Below are 13,000 nucleotides of genomic sequence, written 5' to 3'. Positions count from 1 at the left end.
CTCAGATATACTCATTCCAACTAACTTCTCTCTGGCTTATAAAGCACTTTCACCTGCAATACCACATTGTCGGTTTGGCACGGGGAGCTATTGAGCCAGTCTGTATGCATGTTATCTCCTGGTTCTGTGTGGAAAAAGTAAAAAAATATATTAAAAAAATAGTTGGAGCTGAAAAAACGGGAGGGATTGTACCGAACGTGACGTCACGTTCGGGTGAAAATCAGTTTGGTCTGTTTTGAGACCAATTTACAGAAAACCCCAGATATGCTGTGAAAGCCTGAGTGTTCAAACTGGGGTATTTTTTGGGATAGAAGAGAGGTTGGGGAGACCAAAAACACAAAAAAAAGAAGGAAAAGTAAAAATTCATGGTGTAGTCCCTTTAAGGCATGAATTTTTGTATGCCTCTGTATTGTAGCCAATCTACATGCTCACAACACCTTGCCTGTAGATCTGCTATTTTCACAATGTTTGCCTCTTTCTTAAGTAATATTTGACAATTTGGTATTACAAATCTCTTAAAATTCATTACATTGTAACTTAATGGAATTTATAATCTTTAATTTGCTCCATTGAATTCCCTCTTGTATGATATTACAGTTTTAGCCGTTTTTTCGTTTACACAGGAGAGCAGGCATTTCAATGTCCTTTAATATTTTGTTTTTTGAAACAAAGAGTACGAAAGCTTTGTGGTGGGCATTGGACCCATATGTATGGGTGCAGAGATAGGAGCCAAAACCATTACTCCTTGGACACTGAGTGATATGCCAAATTGGGGATGCTGTAACTATAGTTCACACATCATCCAGTCGCCTACTGGTGCGCTCCAAAGCACACCCTTCTTTTTTTTCTAAACACTTTATTTTTATTTTTCCATATGCAACAGACAACATACATGTGCATTGTACTGTATCCGACATCTTATTTCCCCAACCCCCCACCCTCCCACCCACCACCAAGGTCATAGCAACAAGACAAAAGACAATGAAGACAAAAATAAAACAAGACAGAAAAAAATAAGTAAAAAGGCAAATAGTGAAGAAAAATAATAATAAAAGTACACACTTCTAATATTGAGTTAAAACCCTTTTCAAAGGGATCATATCTGTGCCATCTCAAACTACGGTAAGCACTTCGGAGCACTTTTTCTAGTTCACCTTTGCACTGTTTACAGCTGTTTTGATAGGCAGGTTTACCTATACCTATCATTGAGTTGCATGCCCTTTTTGCACAGTCTATATCACAGCTATCACCTGCTTAAACCTTCGTGAGTGAATCCACAGCTTTCACCTGGATTCACCTGGTCCTCATGGAAGCATGAGGGCCCTAAAAAGCTATTGAGTGCATGTGCGAGGGGCCCCCATTCTGAGCAGGTCAGCCACCCCGTGCAGGCATGCAGATGTGTGTCAGTCTGCTCTATAATAAGCTCTGTCAGGAAAGTATTCTAAACCTTCACCTCCTCCTGCTCCTCTTCTCCCCTTCTCCCCCCTGACCCTCCACCACCCCTCCATTCCTTTCATTCACTCGTTCAGAGATCCTGTGCAGATATCTAAAGGGCCAGCAGCTCCGTATTTTATTGTGTCTTTAAATTTATTCTTATTCAACCCATTAAGACCGGGGACGTATCTGTGTGTCATTTTTTGATTTATTTGGCTGTTAAAAAATAGCAGATCTGCAAGCTTGTATTGCGGCACCGAATGCCGCGCTACAAGCTTGTAGATCTGCAATTTTTTTGAAAAATGGCGAAAGTTTGTGCAAATCTTTGAATACATATATTTTTAAACAACAATTCAACATTTTTAACTCAAATCTTTGCTTCTGGGGATTCTACAAATGTTTTCTAAATCCTAATATATATATTTTTAATTGTATTTTTTACTTTTGTTGTTATATATCAGTGGTTCTCAAAAAGAAATATTGTCAAGGACCCCCAAAATGATTTGTATTTTGTCCGTGGACCCCCCCCCCCGTCTCTAAATATTTTGTTCCAGGGACCCCCAGAAGCAAAGATTTGAGTTAAAAATGTATATATAGCATGTATATATGAGCTTGTATATCTGCTATTTTCGAATAGCTAAAGAAATCTTAAAATGACACAGATGCGTTCCCGGCTTGAATGGGTCAACTTGTTTTGGTTCTTGACTCTTGCGCTTACCTGTACCCCTCCCTGCTGTGTTTCATTATCACTGCTGCTGTTGCTGCTACAGTATGACACCTGGGAGGCCACAATAACGGTTGATTGTACCTTATTTTATCGTATCTTTACTCTCATCGGTGCAGGGAGTGCCCGTTGATATCACCTGCTTCTGTCAGTCACGCAGATTGGCTGTTTATTGCCGACGTCAGGTGCAAGCGTTTGTAGAGCAGTTATACCAGCGGTTACGAGACACACGCTGACACTCTGTGGGAGTGACAGCAACAGGAAGGATTGAAACATCACGGCCTATGGATGCCTGTTGTATCATTACATGAGGACCCTACATTACCAGAGAGGTGGTGGCAATTAGGGCTGGTAAACGAATATTCGATATTCGAATATTATTCAAATATGGGGAAAATATGTATATTCGACTATGAAAATTAATATTCGATTTAAAAAATATATAAATGTTTACGTTTATTTGACAGGGACAATACAAAAAACTATGTACTGTATCAAGTTATAAAAACAAACAAAATATATGTTTTATTGGATCCGAGCACTTGATGCATAGTTTTTTGTATTGTCCCTGTCAAATAAACCTCATTTTAAAAATTGGGGGGAAAAATATATACAGTATACTATTTTTATTTTTTAATAATAATAAAATATTTGAATATATTCGAATATCTGACAATTTTTAAGACCAATATTCGAATATCATTTCTGAGGAATGTTACCAGCCCTTGTGGCAATGAGATTATACTTTTCGCTGCTGTGACTGCTGTGACTTCAGCATGGTGGAGTATATCTCTTGTTGACCACTCTCACAGCATTACATGACTGATCTACACTGTAGATCTCTATCACGTAATGTTGTGAGAGTTGGGGACTCATTAGGTTTAAAACTATGACCAGTATATATTGTGGATTCTACGGTAGGTTCATGAGGAGCAGTTTAAACACTTAAGCTCTATTTTTTGGGACAAATGTATGGGTGTTCCTGGCACAAAATCTTTCAAATGGTGGTCTGCGACCAAATACATATCAATTTGGGGGTTCTTGACATGAAAAGAACCAATACTGGATATTGTTTGAAACCAGAAGAATTACGGAGCCCCGTCTGGGTTATAAACCTTTCATGACCCCATGGCTACTGAGTAACCTTCCACAACTCTTTGCTATAAACGTACCAAGTATTCCCTGTAGGTCTAAGGTGGCACCACTTGATCTATACTTTCTGTAAAGCGGACACATTTCTCCTCACACCAGTGTTACCCTGTTGGCGACTGCTAACACTTCTGTTTTGACACTATCGTAACTGCTCACTTCTACACTGCCATTCATTAGCCTTTTTTTTCTCCTCCAACCCGGCTGTCTGCGCACCTGCTGGTTTGGAACCTGATGCACATAGATGGGTTTCCGCGCGACGTCATCACAGAGCAGAGTGCCCAATCTGCGCATGCGCGGGGGAGAACGAACCGGAAGCGCCATTCACTCTATTGTTATTTTCGGGATTTAGATAGGCATAATGCTGCTATTATAGGCATAATAGGCATAATGCTGCTATTATATACAAACAGATCCAACTTCCGACAAATCATTTTTATTGAGTAAAGAAGATATTACAAACTGCATCATTTAATCTACTTTCATTAAACCTGGTGAAGACCATTTATTTTATGGGTAATAGGGTATAGGATATTTTTAGGGTAATAGCGCCCTCTACAGGCTCATCCCGCCACTGCGCGCGCATCATCCTCTCATGTTTACAAACAGGAAACCCATCTATACTGTCAGTGGTGGAAAAAGTACTCAAATGTTCTACTTAAGTAAAAGCATCAATACTGCAATGTAGAAGTACTCTGTTACAAGTAAAAGTACGGAATTCAAAATGTACTCGATTAAAAGTACAAGTGTTGGAATAAAAATGTACTTAAAGGACCAAAAGTAAAAGTACTAAAATGTTTGAAAATAGCAGATCAGAAATAGCAGATCACAACGCGTCGCGATGCAATGCGTTGTGAGCTTGTAGATCGGCTATTTTCAAATAGCCTAGGTATAAAATTAGGTTAAAGTGGTTAATGTATTTATAATGTGATAATTTATACCTACAAAGTAACTAGTAACTAAAGTTTTCAAATAATTGCAGTGGAGTAAAAGTACAATATTTGCCTCTGAGATGTAGTGGAGTAGAAGTAAAAGTATAGACAATGGGAAATACTCCAGTAAAGTAAAAGTACCTCAAAATTGTACTTAAGTACAGTACTTGATTAAATGTACTTAGTTACTTTACACTGCATACTGTACTGGGCTGACTGTATAGACTGACTCTAAACATGGGGAAATGTTTGTCCTACTCATTAACATTATAGTATCCAGCAGCTATCTAACGCTTCACTTGGCTGGCTACGATAGCAATCACAGTTAACAGCAGCACTTTATGTCACTTGCAAGCAGATGTGTAAAGAGTACTAGAAGTAGAAGTACTGTTATTTTACTTAATGTTTACTCAAGTAGAAGTATTGAGTGTTGAAAACTACTCAAGTAGAAGTACACACGTAGACCACTCTGAGTAACAGTTAGTTGGTCATAAAAAGGCCAATGTGACAAATCAATCTAGAAATCAGGCGAGTATTTACATAATTGTAAAATACTCTGTGATTCTTGCTTAACCAACAATAGCTGAGTACAACACTTCAATAAATATCTACTACTGCAGGGGTCTTCAACAGGGGGTCCGGGACCCCTAGGGAGTCCTCAGAATTACTACAGGGGGTCCGCCAAATCTTTGTGTGATATGATTTGTTTTTACCTTAACCACTTGAGCCCTAACATCTCTTTTCTGAGGAGAACTTTAGCCAAAAATAGCAGATCTACAAGCTCACAACGCCTCGCGCTGCGAGGCGTTGTGAGCTTGTAGATCGGCTATTTTAGATCGGCTGTATGTAACTTTGCTTTAATGAATAAAACGTATTCAATGAATAATGAATAAAATGGAAATTTGTCCAATCTGCAAGGTAGAGTATGTTAATACAATATAACTTATACAAGTGGGGTGGTTAACTTGTATTGTGTCTCCGTGCTCTTCCATTGGGACATTTAGATCGTATCAAAGGTCATGTCTCACCTAGACACAGGATCTGACACACAAACTTTGACCTGATGGACAAGATTCAATGTATCCCCTCTATCATTAGCTCCAAGGGTAAAAATGTCAGCACAGGAAACCGGGTTCAAATCCGGGGTAGAAGAGGAAAGTTACATAGTGCTGCTTTAAGTGAAAGCAGAACTAAAATAAAATATCTACTCGATCACAGTATTTAGGTATTAACGTCCTTTCCACTCCTGTTTGCTAGCATGTACATTTTTCTGGCTTACCTGCTACTGTACATAGTAATAATAATGGATTTTATTTATAATGCACTTTACATTTGGGTAAATCTCAAAGTGCCTAAATAATTAGCATAAAAGCCATCACCCACACTCTTGTAGAATATTGCAGGTCCATATTGGACAGCAGATTATGTTTTGAACAGTGAAGTGTAGTGGTTGAAACGGCTATCTATAAGGCCACACTGGCATGAACTGGCCACTATCTTTTAATCCATTCAATCTGGGAACGCATCTCTGCCATTTTAAAATTTCTTTGGCTATTCAAAAATAGTGCCGCACTATGAGCTTGTAGATCTGCTATTTTTAGAAAGATCGAGAAACTTTGTGCAAATCTTTGAATATACAGTATATTTTTAAAGGGAACATTTGTAACTCAAATCTTTGCTTCTGGGGGCTCCCTGGAACAAAATATTTTGAGATGGGTGTCCGCGGCCAATTACGTATCATTATCATTTTGGTGGTCCTTGACATGAAAAGGTTTTGAGAACCACTGATATAGCAGCATAATGTTTTTTCAAAAAACGGTTAGGATTTAGAAGACATTTGTAGAATATATATTCAAAGTCTTGCACAAATTCACTTGAGTAAAAGTACAAAAGTATTGGTATCTAAGTACTAAAATGTTTGAAAATAGCAGATCTACAATCTTCAAATAGCCTAGGTATAAAATAGGGTTAAAGTGGTTAATGTATGTTTTATAATGTAATAATTTATGTCTGCAAAGTAACTACTGTAGTAACTCAAGTTTTCAAGTAATTGTAGTGGAGTAAAAGTACAATATTTGCCTGAATTGCCTCTGAGATGCAGTGGAGTAAAAGTAAAAGTATATACTATAGACTATTGGAAATACTCCAGTAAAGTAAAAGCACCTCAGAATTGTACTTAAGTACAGTACTTGAATAAATGTACTTAGTTACTTTACACCACTGTCTCTGAGTGTGTACAAATGAAACCAAATGAACCGTTACGGGTCCGTTTGTACATTCTCTGGGTTCAATTGATTAACACTCAGGATATTACAGTGCAGCTGCTAAGTAATCCAGGTGGGTACAGTGTCTGTAATGGACAACTCCCGACAACTCCCAGGTGTGCATGTACAATATGTTACTACATGTGAAATACTGTGTGGCACTGATGTAAAATAGCCTGCAACTAAAGGTTAACCACTTGAACCCTATATATTTCATTGACAGGGGTCCACCAGGGGTCTATACTTGGTCACCTCATTTTTTCCCTCTATACCAAATATCTTCTCTGAAAATAGACAATCTACAAGCTCACTATGTGTCGTGTTGTGAGCTTGTAGATAAGCTATTTTTGCAGATTGTTCGCCTACTATGAGATAGGGACACTAAGACTCATGCCATGTGGGTGGCTAATAGCATGATTTCAAGTATGACCTGTGACCTTTAGTGAATGTCGTCCCTTCTCTCTCGTCACTGTCCAATATACACTGGGCTAGATACACAGTGACTGATGGGCTATATACTGTACTAGCCCCATTGAACCATTTCATGTACTAGTGGAACAGTGTAAAAATAATGATGGTAAAGCATAGCAAAGTATTATCACAACAAACGGTTTGTGATTATGATGTGTGTGGATGTGTTATTTAATGGGTCTCAGACAGTGTTTCTGTGCGGGTTGGGCAGGGCCAGGGATACCACTACATGGCTGAATGTGTGCTATGTGTTCCTGTGGCCTGCTGGACACCAGATACCTCAAACCCACCCTTACAGGCATGACAACCATGCTGACACTCTGCACTGTGTATCTTCACACAGCAATACACGCACACACACACACGCACACACGCACACGCACACACGCACACGCACACGCACACGCACACGCACACGCGCACACGCACACACACACACACACACACACACACACACACACACACACACACACACACACACACACACATGCTGACAAACACACACACTCCCTTCTGCTCCCTTCTCTCACAAACACACGCACACACTAACACTGTACACATGCAGATGTACTCACACGCCGAATGCGCATGCAAGCCAAGATCACATGAACGAAGGACTGTATGGAATGGCTTTGCCGTGGGCCAAGGCACAGATAGACAGTCAGGTGATGCCACACCGCTGAAGCTTGATCGAATCCTGATTTATGCTTCAGTGTCGTGCGACCCGCCGCGGCGACAAAAATAACCTATTGTCAACTGGAAACGTGTTGATCCGTCACATTCTTCAGTTGAAAATGCGTTATTTTTGTCCAGCGACATGCGCACAAGTCACTTTTTCACTGAAGCATACAGTACAGTGGGCTATATAGCGGAGTGGTAAACCCAAAGCTTTTACAGAACACTACATATCCAATAAGGCTGTTCTCATAACTTAGCTTCTTAGTAACTTAGACCTGAAGCCGATTTTACAAAATAATGTCTTCTAAATCCCAACAGTATTCTGAAAAACTTATGTTTCTATATCAGAGGTGCTCAAACTGTTTCATGTCAAGGACCCCCCAACATGATATGTATTTAGCCTCCGACCCCTATCTCAAAATATTTTGTTCCAGGGACCCCCAGAAGCAAAGATTTGAGTTAGAAATGTTTGCTTTAAAACAATATATATATTCAAAGATTTGCACACATTTTCACGATTTTTCAAAAATAGCAGATCTACAAGCTAGGCTATGAGCTTGTATATCTGCTATTTTTGAATAGCCAAAGTGTAAAATTATGATTTTTTTTGCTCAAATCAAAAAATTACACAGATGCGTTCCAGGTCTTAATGGGTTAAGTAACTTAAAGGGTAAGACCACTTTGGTAGAGGTTTGGGTTGTGTAGTTAGTTACCTTGCCATGATGTAACTCCAAAGGTGGGCAAGAAATAAAAAATAATTGCTCCATTGATTAGAAATTGGTAATTCAAAAATATGCTCCTCATTGACTTACATTGTATGGTAAAACAGCTCTCAAAGTCACTATTTTAGCACATAAATGAACACAAACAAAGCTGATTCAGACAGTATAGAGCATCACCAAACCCAGTACTGTTTGTTTTTTTATTAAAAATGTCAACTTCCTGTTGATTTTACTATTTGAAGATCTGGATCCGGATCCGCGGATCCAGTCCAGGTTTTCTACTTATTAAAAATGGCAAAAAAAAGGAAGTTGACATTTTTATTTAAAAAAAAAACAGTACTGGGTTTGGTGATGTTCTATATTGTCTGAATCAACTTTGTTTGCGTTCGTTTATGTGCTAAAATAGTGACTTTGAGAGCTGTTTTACCATACAATGTAAGTCAATGGGGAGCATATTCTGAATTATCAATTTCTAATCAATGGAGCAATTATTTTTTATTTCTTGCCCACCTTTGGAGTTACATCATGGCAAGGTAACTACACAACCCAAACCTCTACCAAAGTGGTCTTGCCCTTTAAGTAACATACTGTAGTGTAGAGTATTTGAGATGGAAATGTTGAACTAGCATTCTCATTCTTAATGGATAAATTGTACGAAATAATAATGAATTACAAGTCCTTTTTATTTTCCCTATCAAAATGCATCTTGTAATGGATACTATACGCACTTGTACAACACCATTGGAATGGATTACAGTTACCATATTTGAAATGAGATATAAGGTGGAAAAAGTACAAATTTTTTTTACTCAAGTAAAAGTATCAATGCTGCAATGTAGAAATACTCTGTTACATGTAAAAGTTGAGTAAAAAGTACAAAAGTATTGGTATCAAAATGTACTTAAAGTAACAAAGTAGAAAGTACTTGAGTAAACGTACTTAGTTACTGTACACCACTGGATATAACTGTCTTCCCGTTGCATGTCATGGATTACCCTCCCTTCCTCCTGGTGTTGTCTACAGGTGGTTGAGGGGAGAGGGTGGTTCGGGTGGCTGTCCCAGAGGCATGCCCAAGGTTATGGAAAGAATCTCAGGACTGCCATACCATAAACCTTGCTCTGCCAGTCCTGTCATTAAATCAGATCAGAAAAGACTGGCTGGCCTGAGAATAAGCTTACTTCAGAGAAGAACACGTATTAATTGAACGCTGTATGAAGCAGCCATGCTTTGACAAGCTATCCTTAGCTAAAAATAGTTGGAGTATGTCCAGAGACGGTGTTGTGTTTAAGCTCAGGCCCTTTGGAAATACACGTACCGCTTTTGGCTTAGCGCTAATAGCCACCAAAACCTTCCCTGATGTGTCTCCTCTCCAAGTTTCCTAGAGCCTTCTTTACTTATCTACATAAAATGAAATATCAAGAGGTACCATTGGTAACTCTTTGGAAATGATAATTGCCTTTTCCTTTTGTCCCAGGTGGTAACGTATTAGCTGTTTTCGACTATAAGAGCCGAATTTCAGCCCTGCTGCAGGAGATAGTACTAACCCTGAGTTCTGGGATTGAGACCTTGACTGTTGACCATTTCAACCCAAAGTTTAGTCTTCTGTTCGGGGCAGCCTGCTGATCATTCCCACCAAGTTTAATGAGAATCCTCCCAGCCGTTCCTGATTGTGACATCGACATTGATTGTGACCTTGACTTTTAACCTTTGACCCTATAAACCCTAATGTTATTCACCTCCCCAAGGCGTGTTACTATGGATCCCATCCCAGTGATGGGAGTATGATTGGCCCTTCTCTGGCTAGAAAGCTAATTATGTACAACACCATGAGGGCTGAAGAAAGATGGAGCTAAGCAAAAGATATACTGGAATTTTTTTTATTAATATTTTAATAATTTGGTGTTTATGCAATTTTCAACACCCTACAGCTTCCGCTTAGATATTATATGATTTAAAAAAAATATATATATATATATATATATTTTATGCCAGTTGAGAGTGACAGGAAACAGGGAGATGGGGAGTTACACGCAGCAAACCAGCAACCTATAGAGACACACGGGGACTACAAATTTCACGCCCACTTTTGAGACAGCGCCGCTACTCGAGGTCCGTTAGAACGATGAACTGCAGCTGCCAATGCATTCCCTATGAGAGGATATGAAAGTTAGCCTACTTTTAAAATTATCCTGCATTAACTGAAGACGATATTGATTTAAATAAAAATATGTTTCCAAATGTATGGAGTGTCTTTGTCAACATATCTTCTTGTTTTCTTAATAGTTGATGTGTTTCACATTTAATTTGCCACTTTAACGAGTTACCCATAATGTTAACACAGCAGAGGGTAGACAGCAGACGGGCATTTCAGTGACATCACTGTCTTTACAAGCGCCGAGCGCCGACCAGTGGTGTACCCACTGTAGAGGCAGGAGAGGCGGTCGCCTGCCCAACTAAGACCTCACCCCTCCTTTAAAAAAAAATAACCCGAAAATGTGTCATTGCGTGCTTAATGTCCTCAAAGTCACGCATCCAACAAGCTTTGAACTGAGCAGATTGGACCTTCTGTTCCAGAGATAATGACCAAAACCTATTGAAAACGGCCACTTTCGCCAGTTTTCTGGGTATTGAAAACCTGAAGGGATGCGTCCGTAACGTAACCACTTAAACTCAGGATCTCCGATGCTAGCGGTTTTGACATACTGATGGAGTATATTATAGTATATTGTGGGTAGTATATCGAGATGAAAGATATGGGACAAAAAATCGCTACAGCCTCAGTAGTTAACCAGTGAAATGACGGTATTTTACAATGCCTCTCATAGAGATTGCATTGAGAGCTGCAGTTCATCGTTCTAACGGACCCCGAGTGTCAAAAGTGGGCGTGGATTTGTAGGCCTTCCGCTTCCGGCCGTGTGTCTCTATAGTGGTATGCAACTATGCGCCTTAACCATTAGGCCATTGGCAGCCCTGTTTGATTCTTAAGGAAACATGCTTTTGGTAAACTTTATGTAATCCGTTAATTTTAATTAATGTCAGGAATTAATTAGAGTTTTTAGCACGGTTAGTATCATTACATTTAGTCACATGTGTGATTAACGCATTTTAGTTAAGGTTATCGTCACTTGTTAGTATTTTTAAGTTGAATCATTGTTTAGTTGTGGTGAAGATGAATGATAGTGAGGATGTGGAGGGGCAGGCCAAGGGGTGGGCCATTGCCAGATGGGCCAACCACAGCACGTTGAATGTTGTTCTGCCCAATTCATAATAACACCTTTGGGGTAGTCATGCATTTTCAAGTTATCATCCTAACAAACAAACAAACTAACTAACACAGGCACACAGAAATAGATAGGACAGACTATATACTACTCTACCACGCATTGCTGCATGCAGGGTAGTGAATGGTCTTCATTGGAATTGAGAAAGCGTTATAATGTGTGAGTCGCAATTTAATGAGATTGAATGTGACCAAACCGCCATGAATGAATTCATGAATGAATGTCAGTTTCTTCATATTGCTGAATGAACCACACATTTTAGTGTAATAATCAACATGATTTTATTTGCATTGCAGACTCTGACAGAGACCAAGAGGACAGCAATGTTTTCAGCCAGTCCAGAGAACCAGCCGTGAGTACACAATGTTCTGTCTCATTTTCAGAATAACAGGCGGAAAGCAGTCCAACATTTCAAATCAAAAGTAAAAGGACTCAAATGTACTCAGGAGGTGCTTGTCAGCTCCTTTTGTGATGATAGGCTGTCAAAGGGAAGGGAGGACTAAATGGATGTTGGAAGTAAAGTGTACTTCAGAATTCCGTTGCCTATACAACTCATAATTCAGTTAGACACTTTCATCAGGACTAACCATTTATTGCAATGCTAAGGCATTCAGTTTGGCGGTGTGACTCTGCTCCTGTGATACTACAGATTATCTACGCAAGCATGACACAGAATATCTGAGATCACAAACCCCCCAGAAGCAGAGCATTAAAGATTTGCATAACATGAACCCTTTAAGGGCATAAGTTAATGTACAGATTCACAATCCACAGAAATATAGAATCCACAGAACAAATATATATATATATATAAATATTTAATATTAAGATACACAGCTATATACTGTATCATCATACAACCCACAGAACCATACATTTAACTTAGATGGCACACCACAGGAGGAGGCTGGGGAGGTGGAGGGAATTTTATATTACAACAAATATAAACAAATATTATATTTTATATTTACAGTATATAGCTGCAGCAACAGAGCTGAGACCAATAATGAGCATGAAGAGTGTTCTGCTTAAATATACTGCATAAATGAACCATTTAGATATGATGTGTTAGCTTGTTAGAGAATGGGAATGAAGGGAGCTGAGTGAGGTTGAACTTTTATTCAGTGTTATTATTGAAGCGCTTTCTCTCCTCTGTGTGGACAGGTAAAAGACAGGAGGCGGACGCCCCCGTCTGACGGACCCCCTTCAGCACCCCTCGGTAACCCCCACCATAGTGGCTCCACAGACGAACAGGACAGCCCAGAGAGAGTGGTAAGCACACACACACACACACACACACACACACACACACACACACACACACACACACACACACACACACACA

General features: G+C 39.3%; 1 protein-coding gene across 5 annotated transcripts in view; it reads left to right on the top strand.

The window, feature by feature from the left end:
- Window positions 1-13,000, top strand: part of prx (periaxin) — a 45,644-nt gene that overhangs the window by 9,494 nt on the left and 23,150 nt on the right. For 4 of the 5 annotated variants that reach the window (XR_013933230.1, XM_080429659.1, XM_080429656.1 and 1 more), the window contains exon 1: window positions 12,826-12,927. The gene's annotated coding sequence lies outside the window, so the exon portion shown is untranslated. Of the gene's footprint in view, window positions 1-11,951; window positions 12,008-12,819; window positions 12,928-13,000 lie in introns of those variants that run through there. The other variant, XM_080429657.1, reaches the window with a different exon arrangement.

Source organism: Gymnoscopelus braueri (genome assembly GCF_963280865.1).
Source record: "Gymnoscopelus braueri genome assembly, chromosome: 5".
NCBI classification, from domain to species: Eukaryota; Metazoa; Chordata; class Actinopteri; order Myctophiformes; family Myctophidae; genus Gymnoscopelus; species Gymnoscopelus braueri.
This window is presented reverse-complemented; position numbering and strand designations above follow the sequence as displayed.